At 38.2% G+C, this 12,861-nt stretch overlaps 1 protein-coding gene across 1 annotated transcript in view; it reads left to right on the plus strand.

Moving 5' to 3' along the window:
• KIF18A (kinesin family member 18A) overlaps window positions 1-12,861 on the plus strand; it is a 108,287-nt gene that overhangs the window by 71,273 nt on the left and 24,153 nt on the right. The gene's annotated exons all lie outside the window — the stretch shown is intronic.

The raw sequence follows: 12,861 nt of genomic DNA on the forward strand, positions 1-12,861 counted from the left end.
CTATGAAAAGCAGATCCTAAAGCCCACCATATTTACTCCTCTTTAACTCTATGGGTAACTTCTCTCCACTTGTATAAAATGCCTTTTTCTTTCAGCTGTTTGTGTCTCCTCTAACCTTAGTGATTGTCCATTTAAATTTGTGAAAGATGTTTGTAAACAGTCAAGAGACATAAAAAAACCTGACTTTTATGTAATGTTCAAATTTAACAATAACCAAGGCTACGCTTTAGTCTCAGGTGTTTTTAGTAAAAGTCATGGACAGATCAAAGGCTGTAAACAAAAATTCATGGGCCCGTGACCTGTCCATGACTTTTACTAAAATACCTACCCTGACTAAAACTTGGGAAGGGGGTGCAGGTGTGCTGGGGGGGCGGAAACAGTCTCGGGGCACCGCGGGTGCTGGGGGATGTGGTACTGGGGGGGGGGGCAGGGGAGGGAATTGGTGGCGCTTCCTACCCGGCTTCGCGTCTCAGCAGCTCCTAGGAGGCAGGGGCCAGGGCAGGGGCTCCGCAGCTCCCGTCACAAGCGCTGGCTACCGCAGCCAATGGGAGTCAGCACTCACGCCCCACCACCACCACCAGCCCTTCCGCCACCTAGGACCTGCAGGGAGCCCCCCATCCTGAGATAAGCGCCCCCCTTCCCGCACTCCCCAACTCCCTAGCCCTGAGCCCCCTCCCAGACACCCAAACTGCTGCTGCTGGCCCAGCTGCTTCAAAAGTCGTGGAGGTCACGGAAAGTCACGGAATCCATGACCTCCATGACAGACTCGTAGCCTTAACAGTAACCAGTTTTGTTCTATTGTGTGGGGTTTTTGGTCTATTTATATTCCTACTAAATCTGTTTTGGTGTGATAAGGTTATTTAAACTTTTCATAACTATCATCTGAGTGTACTCTTCTGAACCACTCAATTTTCAAGGTGAGGGCTGGAGTTTCTGGTTTTGAAAACTGGCTCTCTTCTCATTACAAACTTAAATATTATGTTTCACTCTATATACAAATGAGTGGTTTTGCCTACTTTTACTTGTTTTTAGTTTAAATAAGAATGTAATTAAAATTTTGCTTTGCAAGTGTTTCATATAAATGGTCCGTGAAACATTTTTTTAAAATAAGAGGTGCATACAACTGTTACAAGCCTTACATGTATATATCTGGAAAAGTTGCTTTTTTTTATGTTGGTGATGTATGGATATGCAAGTAAATGTTCAGAGTTTTTATGGTAGGTGATGAGTTTGGTTAGATTTTTGGCTATCATTTTTTGTAATTTCTATTCCCTGCCACTCTGCCATGTGAAGCTAAACACTTTTCCCATCTGGAACAAAACATATCTACTTCTGTTTCACCTACCTCTCTACAAATCCTATGTGTAACCCACACACTTCCTAGGTATGGTGGTCTTTCCCCCTCTGGTGACACCGAGACCACTTAGAGATTAATGAGTCTCCTATAGCCTTAGCTAAGACCTATGTGGCTGTTAGCTCATGCAGTAGAGGCTCATGCATTTAGCTTCAGAGATCCCAGATTTGATCCTGCCCACCAACACCTGGGTCTGTCAGTGTTACATATACATTTAGGGTTTGATCCTGCTCTTATTGAATTCAATGACCAAGTAAAACCCATTCATGCTTTTGAATCAAATTCATAAGGATAGACTTCAGGTTTTCACGCTCAAGGGGATTGCATTTGGATTTGTTGAGGATGATTCCTCATTCTCAATTTGTCTACTGTTCAAAGTCTTCAAGTGTTCCTTGGTGAACACAGCCCACTTCTGTTGTTGGATTACAGGTTTACCTACGCAAATGCAAACCACTTGTTTCAGTTAAGAGGTGATGTTTTTTTACACCAATCTTAACTTTTTTCATGCAGACATGGTGCTTGACCTGGAAACTCCCAGGTAGATCTTGTTCAGTGCTTTTCTGTAGACTCCATGCAAATTATGGAAGAAACAACTGCCTTCTTAATGGAAGAGTTTTGTAACTTTGCCCAGAAAGGCAATCAGTTCCAGCAACACATGTTTTTCACATAGTTCATCTGGCTAAGCATGCACTCTTTTTTTTCGTTTCCCCTTGAGGATTGATTAGTTACCATGATGTAAAGCTTGTAGGGGATGTCCCCAGTTTCCTTTCCAGACTACTGGAGATTTTTATTCTTCACCAAGAACCATATTCTCTCTCCTGAGCAGCTAAATTGTTGGCAGCCTATCTTGAAATGATTTTTCTTCATAGCAAGATGATCCACATATTTTAATGGGCTCTTTCTTCTGATTATTTATATACTATCTAAAGCTTAGCAGGTTGGCACTGTTCTACAAAAGCTTAAAAAATTAGTCAAGCCACAAAATACAACATAAAACTGCCAATCATTGCTGTATTAAGAACCTGAAAGTTAAATTGACTGTAAATAAATTAAAACTAACCTAACTGATTTTCATTGTCTATGCTGAAAGAAATCCAAAAAGTACACAAAGCACAAAAAGTGACATCACATTTTTGATATTTTTACTTGAGATAGTACTAAGAGGAATGGTGAGAGCATGTAACGTAAATTGACAGTGACCCTTCAAAAAAGAAACCTTCTCTTGAATGGTTTCCTTTTTTAATGGTACCACTATTACCTGGTACAATAATGATACATCACCTAAAATGTCCCCCATATTTGAAAGCATTGGGCCTATATTGCCTATTTTCCTTTGTAAATTGAATAAATATTCCAAATACCTCAGGCACTTCCTGATACATATGGGGAAAATGCAGTGTTTGGAAGGAAATGAGTTACTCTTTGTGGTGGAATGTATAAACCCTACACCAGAACTGAAGGGGTTAAGGAGCAACTCTGGGCCTAGGCGGCCTTGTCCATCCCTACCTGTGGTGCATGCTCCAGCTGGAGGTGGAGTTTAAAAGGGAGACTGACAGCACAGAAGGGGCCTGACAGGGCAAGGAGAGAGACTTGCCCTGAAAGTTCCTGAAAAAGAATGCTACAGAAACCTTTCTCTGGAAGAAAGCCAGGCTGCTGAGCCCAGAGGGGCTGAAGGTTCAGCTCTTTTCATTTTCTTTGTCACTGTGTCAAACTGTAAGACTTTGGTGGGGTAGTGAGTAGTAGGAAGTGGCCCCGAAGGCAGTCTTAAGATGCCCCTGGGTGTTGGGCATTGTTGCTTCTCACATGGCCTGGGGCCAGAGCCCTACCAACTAGTGGGCTCCCTACCAACCACCTTGCTACAGAGGGCATTAAAACCCTCTCTTACAGACTCTCTGTTGCGGAAACCCAGAGAAGGTAAAGGCTTTGCAAGCTGCATGGCTGGAACTAAGTATCCGCAGGGGTTGCTAAACAGACTGAAGGTCCTCTCCCACCCCTCTTACCTTTGGGAAGTTGCAAAACCCAATATCTTCCCTGGGACTCTGTTACCCTGGAGAGGGATGCATCTAATTGGAGACCTGACCAGAGGATCAGGTTGACACCCACCAAAAGGCAATCCGCTACAGGACATGATAGTGGGCAATGAGAGAAATTGGAGGTGGGGTCCAATTGGAGATGAGATCTAATGCCCTAACCATTAGGCTACGTTGCCAGTGAGAACCACCTGTCACTGTCTTGTATTACTCTCCTGGCTGAAAAGTAGCTTGTCTATCCTGCACTTTCACTGCATGGTTCTAAAATTCATGAAGATGGCTCTTCCTCTTGTTGGCCTGTATTGCATTTAGAAAAGGAGTACTTGTGGCACCTTAGAGACTAACCAATTTATTTGAGCATAAGCTTTTGTGAGCTACAGCTCACTTCATCAGCTGTATCTCACGAAAGCTTATGCTCAAATAAATTGGTTAGTCTCTAAGGTGCCACAAGTACTCCTTTTCTTTTTGCGAATACAGACTAACACGGCTGTTACTCTGAAACCTGTATTGCATTTGTGTTTAAAAGACCTATTCAGAAAGGTAAAATTGATAGGAATGGCTGTGCTTTCAAAAGCTTCTACAGATTTAACTTTGCCACTAATTTTGTACCAAGCTGACGCTTGAGGACACAATCTTTTTGTTACAAAGCTTCTAAGAAACAAAAAGTAGGTAAGAAAACAATATTAGCATAGAAAAACGTGATTCTCTCTATGCTAAAGAGCAACAAAATCGGGTGAGAGAAATGGGAAGGATGCAGTGCTTTTTTATTCTTTAAAGACCCCCCAAAATAAGTTTTCTCAAAACTAATTATTTTTTCCCAAAAGTCGTTCAAAAGAATGCTTGGCAATCATTTAGCAAGACCTGATGTAACTAAGATCTTTAGTAAACAAATATAAAGGAAGATTTATACAGATGTATTTGGTACATTGATTTTATTTATTTAAGTTCATAATATGTTCAAGATGTTGGAAAGGAAATAGGGTTTTGCATCAAGACTGAACAACACTGACCACCTGTTATACGGTGGTCATTATTCCTTATTTTAAAATCCATATTTCACATGCAACATAATTGCATGGACTTTACTTGTCAACAGTAAAACATAACTGTTCATTTTTTGGCACTTGATTTTTACTTTTAATTTCATTCATAAGTTGAGAGAATTAATTTTAAAATCTACAATATTTCATAAATATGGATTTCCTCTTGGAAATGTTTCTGAAATTTTGTTTTCAAATACATTGTTTTTGGAGAAGTTAATTGGTGGTGATAAAGTGTTTCATTCACATTAAATTGAATTATGTATACAGTATGCTTTAATAAAGTATTATGAGTCTGGGGAGTCCAACAGGAAGGGTGTGTATTAGGTCAGCTTGTTAGTAGATGTAATTTACTGCTCTTGCATCTAAATGTGGATAGCTTTCAAAGAATGAGCATTTTGGGGGGCTGGGGTATTATAAATGTCTTCCTGCAGAAATGAAATACTATTATGACTAAATATGCTAATCATGCTGTGCCAGCACTCATGGATCATATATTAAGATATACTAGAGAAATATAACTTCCTTTTCAGTATATGTTTATACAGTTATTACAGTTGTTTGACTGAACTAAGAAGATTCTAATTATCATGCATTATCCATTAATGAAAGTTCCAAATATGTCAGTCTAGCTATCTACAAGTAATTATGGTCAGTGTAGGTGTAAAACTGGAATAGTATAGAAAACAATGTCTGTGGCCACAAAGGAAATTGCTGACTTTTTCACATCATAAAACACCAGGCAGGATTTTTTTTTTTTTTTTTTTTTTTACAACATTGTCCTTTTGCTTACACTCTATTAAGAAGATGGAAATATGAAACTTTTTTAAAGTTCACTGTCAAATTAAGGTAGCTTCAGTGGCTGATATATTCAACAAACAATAAGAAAGCTATCAGTTTTTAAAAACTGGTAATTAATACTTGATGCTCCTGCAGCATTAATTTGTAAAATACCTGTCATGTGGAACTAAAATGGTATGGTTAAAATGATAGAATTAAACTCTGTTGTGACACTTTTCACATTATAATCATGATGCCTAGAAATCTGTAGCAGTTGAAGCATTGCAATAGGAGGACAAGGAAAGAATTAAAGTTGCAAGCCACTAGTTTTTCATAGGTTGCTATCGGATTTAAACTAGGGTTGTTGGAAACGAGGAGACAGTATAATGAAGATTTTAAGCATCTTTCTCTCCCCTGCTTTTGAATTACATGGGTCAGGAGAAGCAGCCAGTTTTACCTTATAAATTTTGTAAGAAAGTGTTCTGGCATGGTTCTGAGAGAAATCACACAAGAACACTTATTCACAGGGAAAGTCTGCAGATCCATTACAATGGTTCTTACTCTTGAGCTTGCAGCTTCTTGGGGACAGTAACCAGACTTGTCAATCAGGCAGACTGGGAATGGCCATATCGCTGAACACCCAGCCAGCTAGCCAGTTTGAACTGCCTCCAGCAGCTTGCAGGAAGTCTTTACCAGATCTCCTGCTCAGGGCAACAAGAAACCAAAACAACCAAGAAAGGATTCTGTGTGTCACTTAGCTGTTGTTTAACATCAAGCGGGCCATGCAGCAGGATTTTTTTAAACCCCTTCTGATAACAAGGTCACTGGCTTCAGCAGCTTTCATTGTAGGCTCCCTGGAAGAACATCAGTAGCCTACAGAAGTTTGGCAGAAGAAGGTGCAGAAATGCCCAGGCTCGCCATGCCATACCTGCCAGTCTAACCAAAGCCTGTTTGTGCTGCAAGTCAGTCATGCCATGCCTGCTTCGCTCACAGGACCCTGCTCCCTATAGGTCGACCATGCCCCATATAGCCAGCCAGCCTTCCCTGGAGGACTGAGTGGGACAGCAATGCAAACATGGATTTCCTTAAACCTTTAGAAGCCTTTCACCGTCTTTTCCAAAGCGAATTCAGATATCTGTTAGCTCTTTTCCCTATGTTGATCTCACAGCCCTTCATGCACACACTACTGGTGTCATTAGTATTTCTGACAATACTGATGGTGGAAGCTGTATCCTCTGATCATGTAAAGTTAGATTAGGAAAAGCCCTAGCGCTATCTTGTATTGGCAGAGGTGGCAACCAAAAGTTCTGATCTTTTCTATCTCTGTTATGCAGCATGTTTAAAAGAATTACTTTTATCAGCATACAATAGCTATTTTAAAAAACACATTGAAACCTTCCTTGCAAAATTTCATATGAAGACCATTGGCAGGAAATTCCTGATTCTTATGTTTTCAATTGTATCTGCTTATGCAATTTGCTTATTTTCATTATGGGAAATAAATGCTGTAGCTAAGGTGTACTAGAAGGCATTTCTATTCATTTTTTTCCCTGGTTGGGGTGTGAATGGTTTTGAGGAGGGTATTTTTTTGCTTTACTTTAAAAAAAAAAAAAATCTAACCTTGTTGAATGATCTGTAATACCAAGATTGTACAACTAAAGCTGCAAAAATGAAGAAATGTAATTTTTTACAGCAATAGTAACTTGGTCATGTTGTGCATATGCAGTATTTTCCAATTTTTCCCCCTAAAGTGTGTATCTTAACATATTTGCTTTTTTTCTTAGCATAAAGTTTGTAGGTTGCACAAAATGGCTGAAATGACAGTTCCCAGAACTTTACCTTTTGCATCTCCTGACTTTTGGTCATTTAATTATGAAACCTTAGTACAGAATTCCTATATAAGTTTTGTGCATTAAATAGAACCATAACTTCTTTCTCATTAAAACACAGAAATTTTGCAAAGTGTATACTATTGTTGTTCAACAGTCAAAATACACCTTCATTTCAGAAGTTGCTCAAATATATTAATTCTTTGCTTTGAAATTACTTCAATTACAAATTTATCTTTGAGAAAAATCTGTCATCTTCCTATGGGCTAAAGGAGTGTTTTAGGAATAGGTTAGAAGATATTTTTATTTGATTGCAGTTTGTGTATGTTGAATGAAATCTAAAATTATTTGGAGCAGTCATTGAATAAAACATAAATGGTGTGTAAAAATTCAAGATATGGAATAGGTATAAGTTCATGAAAATAGTCTTAAGGTTCCATCGATTTAGGGTCTTGGTTAATAGAGTGACCCACACTATTCACAGTGTAGAGTGGGGGGGGTGTGCATGGGGGAAAGAGGCACAAAGCTAGGTTGAGGGCCATAACTGGTATTTACAAGTATTTCTGTGAATGAGGACGTTCTTGGCATGGTTTCAGGCATCCCATTTCCTGAAGCCTCACTGTGCATTAGCAGTGAGAGAACAAAATTGATTTACAGGAAAAAATGGCATCCATTACCTTCCCTAGTGACAAATATCCAAAAGTAAAGCCAATTTACTATTGTGTGGGGCAGGGACAATTCGGATATAGTTGTGTGATCGTAAAAAAAAAAATTGATTAAAAAAGGAAAAAACATTTTTCTGCCTTATTTAAAAGACTTGTTATATACTGAAGAGCTCATTCACCCTGTCCTAATGCGACTGACTTCCTTCCTTCATGTTGAATAAAATATTAATAATGACCACCATGCTAGTCCCATGAATGCAAACTGTTTTCTATCCTTTTCACATCATAGCTGTTGTTTTAGAATGTCATTAAATTGTCCACCATAATGATCCCTCTGGGTCACATGAATATTCAGTAGCTGAAATTCATTCACTAGATATAATTTGCGATTCGGAATTCCGTGAGTCAGAAAGTTGTTAAAAGAATCAGAATTTATGATTAGTGTAGTAATTAGATCAATCATTTGTAGCCCAGAAATGTTTATTGAAATGCATACATTAATATTTGATTTCACTTTAGCAGAACAACCTGGCAGACTTAATTTAGCACAGTTTCCAGAAATATCCCCTCCTGCATGTATTAACATGAGTTCTAGAAGAAGAAGAATCCTGGCTATTATTCTGTCCCAAACTTCAATTAGAACTAATCCAATTCATCAGTGTCTCTTTGTCACAAACCCTACTTATTTGGGCTGTGACTCATGATTGCTAAATACTGCATTCTGCTTTTCACATTAACTTACACCTCTGTAAATCTCTTATGATTGCACACTCACCTCTTGATAAATTAGTTCCTCAGAGTAAAGTCCTCTGGGCAAACCAAAGGATGACCAAAACCTGCTGCCTCTTTTATTTGAAGGGACGCTTTTAACTCCTTCTTTAAATCACTTTTGCACTTAAACTATTTATATATAAAATTATCTGGTAAAACAAACAGTTGGTGAATAACAAATTTTGGCAAGTATAGACTTAATATTCATTAGCCTACCACTATAGATCAGTCAGTTCAGTAGGTACATGATCTGACTTCAATGAGAATTTCTATTTTTAGAAATAAGCATTTTGCTCAAGGAAATCCAATTGGTGATGTCACTTCCATTGTAAAATATATTTTACTCCAGTCCCTTATTTTTAGTGTAAATATTTCTATTGCATATCAAATATCTGTATATACTGAAAGCACTAATTGTAGACTTCATAATGACTCGTTCTCCTATAGCAAGCAAAGAGAACAGTTTAATACTCCTGAGCTCCAGTGATCAGCTGACTGGGTCTATTAGAAAATTTTTACAGTACAGTAAGCAAGAGGGGAAAAAATCCATACAAATCATAACATTTGACCAATTTTCATCTGAAAAAGACAATTTGTAAACATACTTTTTACATTACCATAGGTGTGCCTGCCTATCTGATACCTACATTCCAGTTAATAAGCCTAATACTAAAATTTTGTGGTTTGAATGGTTCTACAGGGTAAATACAGTCAGAACCATTTCAGATGGTGGGCTTTCTTCTTTCAAAGGATCTATTTTGTATGCAAATTTTTATTTGCTATACCACATAACATATGTTTGATTAAATGTTTGTCATGTTAGATGGCCTTCTTTTAAGACTTTCTTTTTGTACCTTTTTATTTGGTCATTAATTCAATTTTAGTTCATTATCTAGGAATAAGATGTATTCCCTCTTAGTGTTCATTTTAATATAAACCGTTTTAATGAATGGTCTTGTTAATTGACTTCTGGGATGTTAGTCATCACCATGTTACTTAAGTGTTTTATATTAGTGGATGTGGCAAACAAGAATGTACTGACTCCTTATTCATTCTGTTTGCACAATGACACATTTAGGGAGAAATTAGCAGAGTACACATATCCTAAGAAGCAGCCATCTTCCGACAAAGTACTTAGATGTCTCTGGTTAATATTAAGTCAATCAAGGGATAATATTACCCCAAAGTTGCATCATAAAAATGTTTCAGTTAATTAAATAAATTCCAGAATTACTTCAGTCCTTTAAATCTGAAACTGTTTTGCCTCTCCCTGAACAGATGTCAGTGTAAAAGGAAGGCTGTGTAAAGTGACCACATGCCTGCACAATCACCTGGATCATTCTTTTGAACACACAGCTGTATGGCCCCATACAGCAGAGTTCACATAGACTAAGAACAGATTCTAAGAAGATTTAGAAAATAGGCCAGTGCAACACCATTATGCAAAAGTAGCATTCAATCAATGTGAACATACTCAACTGCAAATTAATTGACAGTGTTACATACATGATTCTCCTCTTTTAATATGTCTTGTATATGTTACCCAAGTATTCAAATCTCTTATTTGGACAAGACTTTCCTAGAATTGAGTGTGCTACCATTTAGAAAATAGAGAGAAGCAGTTCATATAGATGTTTAAATTTTAGGCATACGATATTTTCAGTGTCAGCCAATTGTACCAAACTATAACTTTCAATGTTGTGCATCAGATGTTGGGAGACTGTATAACCTAATTATATTAAAATTAGGGCTGTTGATTAATTGCAGTTAACTCACATGATTAACTCAAAAAAATTAATTGTGATTAAAAAAATTAATCATGATTAATCGCAGTTTTAATTGCACTGTTAATAGAATACCAATTGAAATGTATTAAATATTTTGGATTATATACATTTTCATATATATATTCTATTTTGTGTTGTAATTGAAATCAAAGTGTATATTATTTTTTATTAACTGATAAACAGAAGAAAGTGTTTTTTCAACTCACCGCATGTAAGTACTGTAGTGCAATCTCTTTGTTGTGAAAGGTTTCAGAGTAACAGCCGTGTTAGTCTGTATTCGCAAAAAGAAAAGGAGTACTTGTGGCACCTTAGAGACTAACCAATTTATTTGAGCATGAGCTTTCGTGAGCTCGAGCTGTAGCTCACGAAAGCTCATGCTCAAATAAATTGGTTAGTCTCTAAGGTGCCACAAGTACTCCTTTTCTTTTTGTTGTGAAAGTACAACTTACAAATTTTTGTTTGTTTTGTTACATAACTGCACTAAAAAACAAAACAATGTAAAACTTCAGAGCCTACAAGTCCACTCAGTCCTAGTTCTTGTTCAGCCAATCTCTAAGACAAACAAGTTTGTTTACATTTACAGCTGGCATTGCAAGGTATTTACGTGCCAGATACGCTAAACAATCATGTGGCCCTTCGTGCTTCAGCCATCATTCCAGAGAATATGCTTCCTTGCTGATGACGCTCATTAAAAAAAAAATGCATTATTTAAACTTGTGACTGAACTCCTTGTGGGAGAATTGTATGTCCCCTGCTCTGTTTTACCCGCATTCTGCCATATATTTCATGTTATAGCAGTCTTGGATGATGACCCAGCACATGTTGTTCATTTTAAGAACACTTTAGCTGTAGATTTCACAAAAGGCAAAGAAGGCATCAGTGTGAGATTTCTAACCAACCCAAGTTCTAAGAATCTGAAGTGCCTTCCAAAATCTGAGAGGGACGAGGTGTGGAGCATGCTTTTAGAAGTCTTAAAAGAGCAATGCTCTGATGCAGAAACTACAGAACCCAAACCACCAAAAAAGAAAATCAACCTTCTGCTGGTGGGATCTGACTCAGATGATGAAAGTGAACATGCGTCGATCCGCACTGCTATGGATTGTTATTGAGCAGAGCCCGTCATCAGCATGGATGCATGTCCACTGGAATGGTGGTTGAAGTATGAATGGACACATGAATCTTTAGCGCATCTGGCATCTAAATATCTTGCGAAGCCGGCTACTACGGTGCCATGTAAACACCCATTCTCACTTTCATGTGACATTGTAAACAAGAAGCAGGCAGCATTATCTCCTGCAAATATAAACAAACTTGTTTATCTTAGCGATTGGCTGAATACGAAGGAGGACTGAGTGGAATTGCAGGCTCTGAAGTTTTATATTGTTTTATTTTTGAATGCAGTTTTTTTGTATGTAATTCTACATTTGTAAGTTCAACTTTCATGATAAAGAGATTGCACTACAATACTTCTATTAGGTGAATTGAAAAATACTATTTCTTTGTTTTTTACAGTGCAAATACTTGTAATCAAAAATAAATATAAAGTGAGCACTGTACACTTTTTATTCTGTGTTGAAATTGAAATCAATGTATTTGAAAATGTAGAAAACATCCAAAAATATTTTAATAAATAGTATGCTATTATTGTTTAACAGTGCGATTAATAGCGATTAATTTTTTTAATCAATTGACAGCCATAATTAAAATCTACCAGGTGTAGTTAGCTCTTGTACTGAGGTCTGTAGAAGAGAGTCCTCACAAAAAGGCGTCCAGTCACCACTAACTTCTTTGCATGGTTCCCAGATTTATAACTGCAGTGCTCTCTGCAGTTTTCACTTGTTAGTTTTGCAGCTTTTTGTTAAAAATGATAGCATTGGCATAGCTGGAAAATAAGAACCCTAGTACACTATGTATGGAAATGTCTCCTTTGGAAATATTTGCAGCTCATTGTTTGTCAGCCATGTTAATATGCCTGTAAATTTCCCCTGACAAATAAGGTAGAGACATATTAGAAGCATAGAACACAACCAAACTCCTGTGGATGGTACTGAATCTGCATCAGGAAAAGAAATTCTTCTGCGAGTGCTTGTTCACGTCTATTCCACATTAGGTGTGTGCACGCTGCATGCATGAGCATCGGAAACTTTTTCCCTTAGCGGCTCCCGGCAGAGCCCCCCAAGTGGCACCACTGCACCGTGCATATATACCACTGCCGGCCCAACCCCCTCCAGTTCCTTCTTACCGTCCGTGGCGGCATTGGAACAACCTCTCTCTCTCTCTCTCTCTCTCGTAGAAGGGCAGTCCCTTAGCCTTCAGAGTAGCTGTTATCAGTTAGTTAACATACCCTTATTGTGGACACTTATGTGATTAGGTCCTTGCAGGCTTCCGGCACCCGCCCTGGGCTGCAGGGCATGCCGCAGGCCCACGGCTTCAAGGCTTGCGCCACATGCCGCAAACCTATGCCAGTTAGTGACCCCCACGACTCGTGTCTACGTTGCCTGGGGGACGGACATCAAACTGAACGGTGTAGGATTTGCAAGGCATTTAAGCCAAGAACAAAGAAAGAAAGAGACTTTCGTTTAAAGCAGCTGTTGATGGAGGCCAC

This window comes from Lepidochelys olivacea (assembly GCF_965140295.1).
Source record: "Lepidochelys olivacea isolate rLepOli2 genome assembly, chromosome: 6".
Taxonomy (NCBI): domain Eukaryota; kingdom Metazoa; phylum Chordata; order Testudines; family Cheloniidae; genus Lepidochelys; species Lepidochelys olivacea.